The sequence below is a fragment of the Gracilinanus agilis genome, chromosome 4 (assembly GCF_016433145.1).
Source record: "Gracilinanus agilis isolate LMUSP501 chromosome 4, AgileGrace, whole genome shotgun sequence".
NCBI lineage: Eukaryota > Metazoa > Chordata > Mammalia > Didelphimorphia > Didelphidae > Gracilinanus > Gracilinanus agilis.
In genome coordinates this window covers 102711092-102722620 of record NC_058133.1, presented here as the reverse complement: position 1 = coordinate 102722620, position 11529 = coordinate 102711092, and positions in this window count along the sequence as shown.

Sequence of the window (11529 nt, the reverse complement as noted above, 5' to 3'; positions counted from 1 at the left end):
AAGGTGGTGGGGGCAGCTAGGCAGCTCAGTGGATTGAGAGCCAGGGCTAGAGACAGGAGGTCCTAGGTTCAAATCTGGCCTCAAACACTTCCTAGCTGTGTGACCCTGGGCAAGTCACTTGACCCCCATTGCCTACCCTTACCACTCTTGTGCCTTGGAACTGATACAGAGTATTAACTCCAAGACAGAAGGTAAGGGTTTTAAAAAAAGTAAGGTGTTTTTTTAATCAATAATAGTAGGGGGGGGGAGAAAAATTAATGAAATCTCAGGCTGCATTAACAGAGATATATAGTGTTCCACATGAGACAGCAGATAATTCCACTGTATTCTTGCCAAGTCAGACCATATCTGTTTTTAGGACAGCAAAATTTAGGGACGACACTAACAAACTGGAATTTGTCCTAAAGAGAGCAACCAGGCTGATGAGGGGTCCAGAGTTCATGCCGTAGTGGAATCAGTTGAAAGAACAAAGGATGTTTAGGCTAGAAAAATCTTAGAGGGGGAGTGATAGCTGTCTCCAAGTCTTTGAAGGGCTGACATGTAGAAGAGGGATTTAGAACCTGTTTTGTTTGGCCTCAGAGAACAGAATGAGGATCAATGAGGGGAAGTTAGAAAGAGGCTGGTGTCAGCTCCCTTCCGGGGAAGGGATTCTATGATTCTGGACAGATTGCTGGTGTGAGTCCCATCCAAAGAAATTTCTATTCTGTTGTATTCTTCTTTTATTCTAGTCTGTTCTGTTCTATTCTCATCACTTCTATTCTCTTCGCAGAATTTCATTTGTGAGGTGCCTCACAGGCCATTTGGTCCAACCTTATCTGAACAAGAATGCCACTAAAAACACTTGAAATGGGTTCATCATGCCTTAATCTGAAGATAGCTAGTGATGGGGAGAAAAAAAAGATTTCTCTACTCTACTTCTAAGAATAGTCCATCCATTTCTAGGCAACTGTAGGAAAGTTTTTTCTTCTTTTTTTTCTATCCTAAGCAGTCTTCTATCTTTGGTTATATCTAGAAGAATTTTACTCATCAACAGGACAATGTCACAGTACCATCTCTGGATATCAAATCATCATTTTTTCCTGTACATCTCCCCAGATTGTTTCTAGCTGCCCTGATTTAGTTCCTCGAGTTTCCAAAGGCAGCCTAACTAATATTAACTTTCTCTTCTACATATGTGTGTTTAAGATGAATACATTGTGTTTTTGATAACTAAAGACAATGCAAAGAACAGAAAATAATGTATTCCTTTTTAGCTTTTCTCTTGCTTGAAAATGATCCATTTTAAATTTTATCATTTTCTTCTTAAATAAGTTTAACCCTTACTTTCTGTCTAAGAATCAATATTAATTATTGGTTCAAAGAGAAAAATGTCAAGGGCTGAGCAATTGGGGTCAAGTGACTTGCCCAGGATCACATAGCTAGGAAGTGTCTAAAGTTCAAACTGAATATAGGACCTACTGTGTCCTGGCCTACCTCTTTATCCACTGAGCTACCTAGCTGCCCCAGGCAAGTAATTTTTTAAAACAGCTCTGCCAATGTCCCACTGTGATGTTTCAAAGGCTATACTAGCAGAGCATATTTTTCTCCATCCCTCACACTACTCCCTGAAGGAAGAAAAGCCCTCTTGCAAAAGATTTTTGTTCCATGGGAAAGACTCTAAGTTGATTTTTTTTAAATTTTTATTTTATAGAAAAATTTTCCATGGTTACATGATTTATGTTCTTACTCTCCCCTCTACCACCCCCAACCTCCCCCTCCTCCCGTAGCTGGCACGCATTTCCACTGGTTTTAACGTGTCATCAACCAAGACCTATTTCCATATTATTGATAATTGCACTGGTGTGGTCGTTTAGAGTCTACATCCCCAACCATGTCCGCATCAACCCATGTGTTCAAGCAGTTGTTTTCTTCTGTGTTTCCACTCCTGTAGTTCTTCCTCTGAATGTGGAGCGCATTTTTTTCCCATAAGTCCCTCAGAATTGTCCTGGATCATCTAAGATGATTTTAAGGATCTTAAAAATTAGGATTAGAAAGGACCTTAGAAACCATCTGTTTCAACTGTCTTATAAAAATGAGGAAACTGAAGACTACAGAAGTTATGTGATTTGCTTAAGGTTATAGATGATGGAAGAATCCAGGTCTTCTGTTGCCAAGTTTGACATTTTCTCTACTTTATTATGGAAAGAATAAAAGGTTTTCTTCTTATGTCCTTTTCTATTTTATGAAGGAATTTTTGTATGTCTCATCAATAGACTCAAACTTCCATGGCAAACTAAATACTACTTTTGCTTATGTATTCTTAATAACCTCATGGCTTTATTGAGATAAAGTTGGATGGGAAGAGTGGTGAAGGAAGAGCTTGAACTGAAGAAGGAATTGTGAGGGAGATTTAGAACACTTAGGAGTTTTGATCCAGGGCAGAAACTTAATTTGGGGAGAGCAATTTTGAGAAGACTTGAGAATTTGAAAGAAGACAAGAATTTGAAGAAAAGGAAGATTCAAGCAAAGGGACTAGAGGAGGAGCAGAAGAAGAAGCTGAGGAATGAAAAAAAGAAGATCCCAATGAGGTAGAGAGGAAATGGACTGAAGGAAGAAGAAGACCCAAGAAGAAGTTGAATCAGAACAAGAAAAACCCAAGGATCAGTCGTAGAAAGAGACAGAACCATGGAGAAGAAAAAAAAATAATTTATGAAAGTAAGAAGAAAGCTAGCACAACAAAGGAAAGGAAGCCAAGATGAGATATTTAGCAATTTGCCATAGCAGTTAAACAAAGGAGCTACTAGCAAGAATTACAAGGGACCAAAGTTTTCACTTCCTACAAGGATGGAGGGTAGGGCAGATATTCCAGTGAATACAAAGAATACATACATAGTGCCTATATTTCTGGCAAGACCAAATAACTTATCTATGCCCAAAGGGCAGGATGGTCACCCTCACAGAAAAAGAAAGTAAAGGGGCTCAAAGACTGACTCACACAGCTCTTTCAGTTATAAAAAGTAAAAAATTAAAAAATAAAAATTAAAAAGGAATAAAGGCTTCAGATGTGAACCTAAAGAAGAAGCAGAGAGAGTAGTTCTGATCTATGCTAGGATAATGGAAAATGACACAAAGGATGTGACTCAGTGAAGAATCATTGAACTCTTGGAACTCAGAAATAAAGATGAGGTTCTACCAAAAGAGAGAACTGCACTTATCCTCCAAACAAATAATAATTTGAATCCATAGAAGCCATAAGATAAGACTTTATCTAACAGAGCAGAGGAAGAAGAAAAGAGTTATGCTGAAGGGAACTGAGGCAGCAATTTGTTAACTGGAAGTTAATAATAGACTTGTGAAACCTGAAGTCCACCCCTGGGGGTTTGCGTGGGAATAAATGATAAGTTGAGAGAGAATCTAAAACACTGCCAGGCATTACAATGATTTCTGTAAAACACTAAAGCTCTTAGGGAAAAGGGCAGCTAAGTGGCTCAGCAGATAGGGAGCTGGATATGGGAGGTTCTGGACTCAAATTTGGCCTCAGACAATTAGTACTTAATCCCAGTTGTCTAGCCCTTACCTCTCTTCTACCATGGAACCAATTCTTATTGATTCTAAGGCAGAAGGTAAGGGTTTAAAAAAAAAGATCTTAGGGGAAAATCCAAATGGCATTTTCACCATTGCCTCTAATTAGGAGCAAGGGTTTCAAAAGAGAAATACAGAAATAGAAAGCAAACAGCTGATTAAGTGGCCACACAAAAATTTGGAAAGTGAAGGGATGCCCTTCGATTGGGGAATGGCTAAACAAATTGTGGTATCTGTGGTGATGGAATACTATTGTGCTAAAAGGAATAATGAACTGGAGGAATTCCATGTGAACTGGAACAACCACCAGGAACTGATGCAGAGAGAAAGGAGCAGAACCAGGAGAACATTATACACAGAGATGGATACACTATGGTACAATTGATTGTAATGGACTTCTCTAACTAGCAGTAATGCAATAATCTAAGACATTTCTGGGGGACTTATGAGAAAGAATACTCTCCACATCCAGAGAAAGACCTTTGTGAGTAGAAATACAGAAGAAAAACAACTGCTTTATCACATGGTTCAATGGGGATATGATTGGGGATATTGACTCTAAACGATCACCCTAGTACAAATATCAATAATATGGAAATTGGTCTTGATCAATGACACAATGTAAAACCCAGTGGAATTGTGAGCTGGCTATAGGAGGGGGATGGAAAGAGGGGAGGGAAAGAACATGAATCATGCAACCATGGGAAAATATTCTTAGTTAATCAATAAAAAGAAGAAGTGGCCACAATTTAAAATACAGAAATGGCAAATGTCTGATTTATTGAAGTGCACCTAATAAGATGGTAAACATAGGAGATGTACTTCAATGTGAAAACAAGAAAAAAGAACTAAATAAAGTCAACAACTATATGAATTTCTACAAGAAAAGGAAGATTTTTGTCCAGAGTTTTAGAAAATGCAATCAAAATGGCTTCAACTTTAGTGGAAGACGTCAAGAAGAATGTTTCTATGTATCCACCAAGCTTGATGTATAGAGGGGTATGTGCAGTCAAAGTCAAAAGAAGAGCATCCTATTCCCAAACCCACAAAATAAGAGAAAGGAGCAGGTCTCTAATTTACACACAAATTCCAGTAATATAATTCCAGAGATTCTGACTCAGGGAGGCACATTTAAACCTATAAGTTTAACTGGAACCTGGTAAGATAATTGAAATGCAACTTTAATAATGTAACTAAAATACATTTTTAAAAGGGCATTCTTTATTCCAAAGGAACAGAATGAATAAAAGGAAAGGGAAGCGGGGAGGGCGGGCAGGAAAGAATAGCACTATAGTAAGAAGACATATTTGTGTGAGGAAATCTAAGAAAAAAATTTTATATAAAGAACTGTAACATTGCCTATGAAGCAGCAGGAGCAAATGAGAGTTTTGGAAGCAGTGATGGAACAGTTTTATTTTTTTAAATCATTACCTTCTGTATTAGAATCATTACACTAAGTACTAAGTCTGAGGCAGCAGAGCAGTAAGGGCTAGACAATAGGGATTAAGTGACTTGTAATAGGTATAGGCTTTAGAAGTAGAAAAGCAGATTTTTGCAGACAGACTAAGGGGAAAAGCCTTGGCTGCCAGCCAGGGACATTCTAAATAGAATGAAGGGAAAAAAATGTTTTGCCCTTGTGGACTCTGGTCGAACTGGGAAAGGGAGAGGGTGTGGATGCCTTTACCTGCCCAGTGAGGAGCCCAAGGAGAGTGGAGTTACCACTGTCAAGGAAGACATGCCAGGGAAGATCAAGTGAGCAAGAAGATCACGCTAAGGTGGTGGACATCCCAGTCTGAGATAAGCTCCTTGATTAGCATCTCCTGGATTTACCTTTCTGTGGACCCATTTCCTGTGCCATCAAGAGGAGCTGAAGAAGACATGATTTGTGAGAGATCCATTTTCCCTTCTAGTCTGTAAAGTCTGATTAGTGCAGCGTAGGCTTTAACCCTTTCTCCCAGCCCCTTTGTGGTCCCTAGTGTTTAGATCCAGTGTGACTTTTCCCCATTATTCCTGACCCTCAATAATTATTAAAACCCTGTGTTTATAAGCCCTCTGGTCAATATCATTTGCTTGCAGTTTCTCTGACTCCCTGGCTAGGTGGGTCAGTGTGGCAGTTAAGTCCCAACAGTCACTCCTGTCAACTGCCATTTCCCAAACTGCCAAACCCAATTTCCCAGCTTGTTAAGTCCACACTTATTGTCCCTTCTTGTCTCCTACTCACCCTTCTGAACCCAGATAAAATTATAAGTTAACCCCAGTTTTTACCCTTATGAGACTTGCCCAGGATCACACAGCTAGGAAATGTCTTAAGGTCAGATTTGAACACAAGATCTCCTAATTCCAGGCCTGGAGCTACCTAGCTGCCCCAGTGGTGCAGTTTTAGCAGAGCATCCAAGTTTTGACCAGAACAAAGGACAAGAAAATGCAAAGCTACATTCAGGATAAAGAAAAAGGAGATAGTGGGCAGATCTAGAAATAGCAACCCAACAGTGACTAAGTTCTAAAAAGAGAAGAGGGAACTGTGTCACAAAGAACCCCTGGACTCAAAAACTAGAATTGGCTTCAAGGAAGGACCAGAACTGAGGAGGAACAAATCTAGTCTTTGTCATTCAACTGATTCTAGGTTGTGTTTATGGTATAGATGTTGAAGAAAGAAGTTGGTTTTCTATTAACCAATTTTGAAGGGGGTAAGCCTCAGCTCTTAGAGTGATGCTATGAATCCAGAATAATCCCTGCCTGAAGGGGAAAGTTTTTTGGACTGCCTTTGGGTTCAGTCATAGAAGTCCTGCATTTATTCTTTGTTACATATAGTAAACCTGTTTTTTGCTCTGTAGTTGTTTGTTTGTTTGTTTTAGTTTAGTGTTGATAAGACAGATGAGATTACAACAAGAACTAGAAACAAGGGGGCAGCTAGGTGGCTCAGTGGATTGAGAGACAGGCTCATAAATGGGAGGTCCTGGGTTCAAATCTGACCTCTCAAATACTTCCTAGCTGTGTGACCCTGGACAAGCCATTTAACCCAAATTGCCTAGCTCTTACCATTCTTCTGCCTTAGAACCGATACACAGTATTGATTCTAAGACAAAAGGTAAGGGTTTTAAAAAAAAGAACTAGAAAAAAGCTAAATTCTATTGTTCCCAGAGAAGACACTCCCACTGTGGTGGGGGCTATAAACCATGAAGAGCAGCTTTCAAGAAAGAAACTAATCTGGTTGGGTTTCAACCCTTTACAAATATAAAATTAAATCCTTTATTAATAAAGACCTACTCTGCCTGATTGCATTGTGAAGGTGACCCTGGGTCCTTAAAGGCAATGCCAGTAGAATACAAATTCTAGCAGGCACCAACGTATCAAATATGGGCTGGCGATAGACCGTGTCTATTCTCTAAGGACCAGTCTAGCTAAGTTTAGAGAGACTCCTCAGCAAATGGCTGGCTATCAGATAATCTTTACTTTTTGGCTACATCAGCTCATGAAGATAACCCACTAAGGCATTGAAGGGACAGTGATTGATATCTGTAGAAGGACAACACACACCAATAAGACCATAGACCCTTGAAGTAATTAAATGAAATGATCCTTAAATATTATTATGTTAATTGAGATTTGGAGAGCATTGTGCTTCGGGAGACAGGTCTAGGGCAAGGGTTCTTAATGGGGTTTTTTGTTATCAGTGCCTTTAACAGTCTTTGGAAACCCAGGGACACCTTCTTTGAATAATGTTTTTATAGGTAGAAAATAAAATACACAGTATTACAAAGCTTTGAAATTAGTTTTAATGAAACATGGTTATCAAAGTACTTAAAAAAAACTCTTACCTTCTATCTTTGTAACAACCCTAAAAGAGAAGGGGAAGGACTAAGCAAATGATGGCAAGCCTTTTAGAGAATTTAGAGACCGAGTGCCCAAACTGCAACCTTCTTACCTCATATGAGCCTTCTGCCTTATCTCAGACCTGGGAGGAAGGAAGTGCTCCCAGTGGGTTGCCAGGAAGAGAAGGCAGTGATGTGAAAAATGTCCTCAGGCACCTATAGAGAGGGGGGAAGGGAGCAGCCCCCTCTGGCATGCTCCGGCATATGTGCCATAGGTTTGCCAACATGGGCTAGGCAAACAGAGTTAAGTGACTTGCTCAAGATGACATAGCTAGGAAGTGTCTGAGGTCAGATTCCCACCTAGGTCCTCACAACTCCAGGCCTGGCACCCTATACACTGTGCCACCTTGCTGCCTAGTAAAAGCTCCTAGTATGATAGCATATACTGGGTGCTATGGAAGTGCAATATTCTTTATTTTTTGGCTACATCATCATGAGGATAGCCCACTAAGTCATTGAAGGGACAGTGATTGATATCTGTAGAAGGACAACACACACCAATAAAACCATAGATAGACCCATGAAGTAATTAAATTAAATGATCCTTAAATATATATATATAAATATTNTTTAGAAGTAGAAAAGCAGATTTTTGCAGACAGACTAAGGGGAAAAGCCTTGGCTGCCAGCCAGGGACATTCTAAATAGAATGAAGGGAAAAAAATGTTTTGCCCTTGTGGACTCTGGTCGAATTGGGAAAGGGAGAGGGTGTGGATGCCTTTACCTGCCCAGTGAGGAGCCCAAGGAGAGTGGAGTTACCACTGTCAAGGAAGACATGCCAGGGAAGATCAAGTGAGCAAGAAGATCACGCTAAGGTGGTGGACATCCCAGTCTGAGATAAGCTCCTTGATTAGCATCTCCTGGATTTACCTTTCTGTGGACCCATTTCCTGTGCCATCAAGAGGAGCTGAAGAAGACATGATTTGTGAGAGATCCATTTTCCCTTCTAGTCTGTAAAGTCTGATTAGTGCAGCGTAGGCTTTAACCCTTTCTCCCAGCCCCTTTGTGGTCCCTAGTGTTTAGATCCAGTGTGACTTTTCCCCATTATTCCTGACCCTCAATAATTATTAAAACCCTGTGTTTATAAGCCCTCTGGTCAATATCATTTGCTTGCAGTTTCTCTGACTCCCTGGCTAGGTGGGTCAGTGTGGCAGTTAAGTCCCAACAGTCACTCCTGTCAACTGCCATTTCCCAAACTGCCAAACCCAATTTCCCAGCTTGTTAAGTCCACACTTATTGTCCCTTCTTGTCTCCTACTCACCCTTCTGAACCCAGATAAAATTATTAGTTAACCCCAGTTTTTACCCTTATGAGACTTGCCCAGGATCACACAGCTAGGAAATGTCTTAAGGTCAGATTTGAACACAAGATCTCCTAATTCCAGGCCTGGAGCTACCTAGCTGCCCCAGTGGTGCAGTTTTAGCAGAGCATCCAAGTTTTGACCAGAACAAAGGACAAGAAAATGCAAAGCTACATTCAGGATAAAGAAAAAGGAGATAGTGGGCAGATCTAGAAATAGCAACCCAACAGTGACTAAGTTCTAAAAAGAGAAGAGGGAACTGTGTCACAAAGAACCCCTGGACTCAAAAACTAGAATTGGCTTCAAGGAAGGACCAGAACTGAGGAGGAACAAATCTAGTCTTTGTCATTCAACTGATTCTAGGTTGTGTTTATGGTATAGATGTTGAAGAAAGAAGTTGGTTTTCTATTAACCAATTTTGAAGGGGGTAAGCCTCAGCTCTTAGAGTGATGCTATGAATCCAGAATAATCCCTGCCTGAAGGGGAAAGTTTTTTGGACTGCCTTTGGGTTCAGTCATAGAAGTCCTGCATTTATTCTTTGTTACATATAGTAAACCTGTTTTTTGCTCTGTAGTTGTTTGTTTGTTTGTTTTAGTTTAGTGTTGATAAGACAGATGAGATTACAACAAGAACTAGAAACAAGGGGGCAGCTAGGTGGCTCAGTGGATTGAGAGACAGGCTCATAAATGGGAGGTCCTGGGTTCAAATCTGACCTCTCAAATACTTCCTAGCTGTGTGACCCTGGACAAGCCATTTAACCCAAATTGCCTAGCTCTTACCATTCTTCTGCCTTAGAACCGATACACAGTATTGATTCTAAGACAAAAGGTAAGGGTTTTAAAAAAAAGAACTAGAAAAAAGCTAAATTCTATTGTTCCCAGAGAAGACACTCCCACTGTGGTGGGGGCTATAAACCATGAAGAGCAGCTTTCAAGAAAGAAACTAATCTGGTTGGGTTTCAACCCTTTACAAATATAAAATTAAATCCTTTATTAATAAAGACCTACTCTGCCTGATTGCATTGTGAAGGTGACCCTGGGTCCTTAAAGGCAATGCCAGTAGAATACAAATTCTAGCAGGCACCAACGTATCAAATATGGGCTGGCGATAGACCGTGTCTATTCTCTAAGGACCAGTCTAGCTAAGTTTAGAGAGACTCCTCAGCAAATGGCTGGCTATCAGATAATCTTTACTTTTTGGCTACATCAGCTCATGAAGATAACCCACTAAGGCATTGAAGGGACAGTGATTGATATCTGTAGAAGGACAACACACACCAATAAGACCATAGACCCTTGAAGTAATTAAATGAAATGATCCTTAAATATTATTATGTTAATTGAGATTTGGAGAGCATTGTGCTTCGGGAGACAGGTCTAGGGCAAGGGTTCTTAATGGGGTTTTTTGTTATCAGTGCCTTTAACAGTCTTTGGAAACCCAGGGACACCTTCTTTGAATAATGTTTTTATAGGTAGAAAATAAAATACACAGTATTACAAAGCTTTGAAATTAGTTTTAATGAAACATGGTTATCAAAGTACTTAAAAAAAACTCTTACCTTCTATCTTTGTAACAACCCTAAAAGAGAAGGGGAAGGACTAAGCAAATGATGGCAAGCCTTTTAGAGAATTTAGAGACCGAGTGCCCAAACTGCAACCTTCTTACCTCATATGAGCCTTCTGCCTTATCTCAGACCTGGGAGGAAGGAAGTGCTCCCAGTGGGTTGCCAGGAAGAGAAGCCAGTGATGTGAAAAATGTCCTCAGGCACCTATAGAGAGGGGGGAAGGGAGCAGCCCCCTCTGGCATGCTCCGGCATATGTGCCATAGGTTTGCCAACATGGGCTAGGCAAACAGAGTTAAGTGACTTGCTCAAGATGACATAGCTAGGAAGTGTCTGAGGTCAGATTCCCACCTGGGTCCTCACAACTCCAGGCCTGGCACCCTATACACTGTGCCACCTTGCTGCCTAGTAAAAGCTCCTAGTATGATAGCATATACTGGGTGCTATGGAAGTGCAATATTCTTTATTTTTTGGCTACATCATCATGAGGATAGCCCACTAAGTCATTGAAGGGACAGTGATTGATATCTGTAGAAGGACAACACACACCAATAAAACCATAGATAGACCCATGAAGTAATTAAATTAAATGATCCTTAAATATATATATATAAATATTACATAAATATATTATAAATAAAATAAATTAATATAATATATAAATATTATATAAATAAATATACATATACATGTAATATAAATAAGTACATAAATATAAATACCATTATATATGGTATAGACTATGTTTGGCATAAGATCAAGATATAATTTTTAATATGTCCCTTGACAACTTTGAATGTGCAAGGCAGAGCTAACTGGTTACCATGTTTTGTAATGCTTTGGTTTAGCTGTGTAACCTATACATAGCACATACACACATATGTAAAAATACACACATATAGCATGTGTACTGTGAGTAGCCCTTGCCTAGAATATGTATCACATGTATGTATACTGGGTATGGTACTTCTGTAGAATATGTGTATGTTATGTACTTATGAAGCCCATTGTAGCATACATGCTGGGATTATATGGCATGGGTGATTTCATGTAAATAGTATGTGTAATGCTCATGTACATAAGTATACATTCTGTTCATTATTCACTTATGTGAGTAGCATGTGGAAAGCATATGTGTAGCATATATCTAGTGTAGTCATTTAGTATGCATGTGTGTGGTGTGTAGTATGTCATGCATAACACATGTACCAAACGTGAACTACACACATACACGA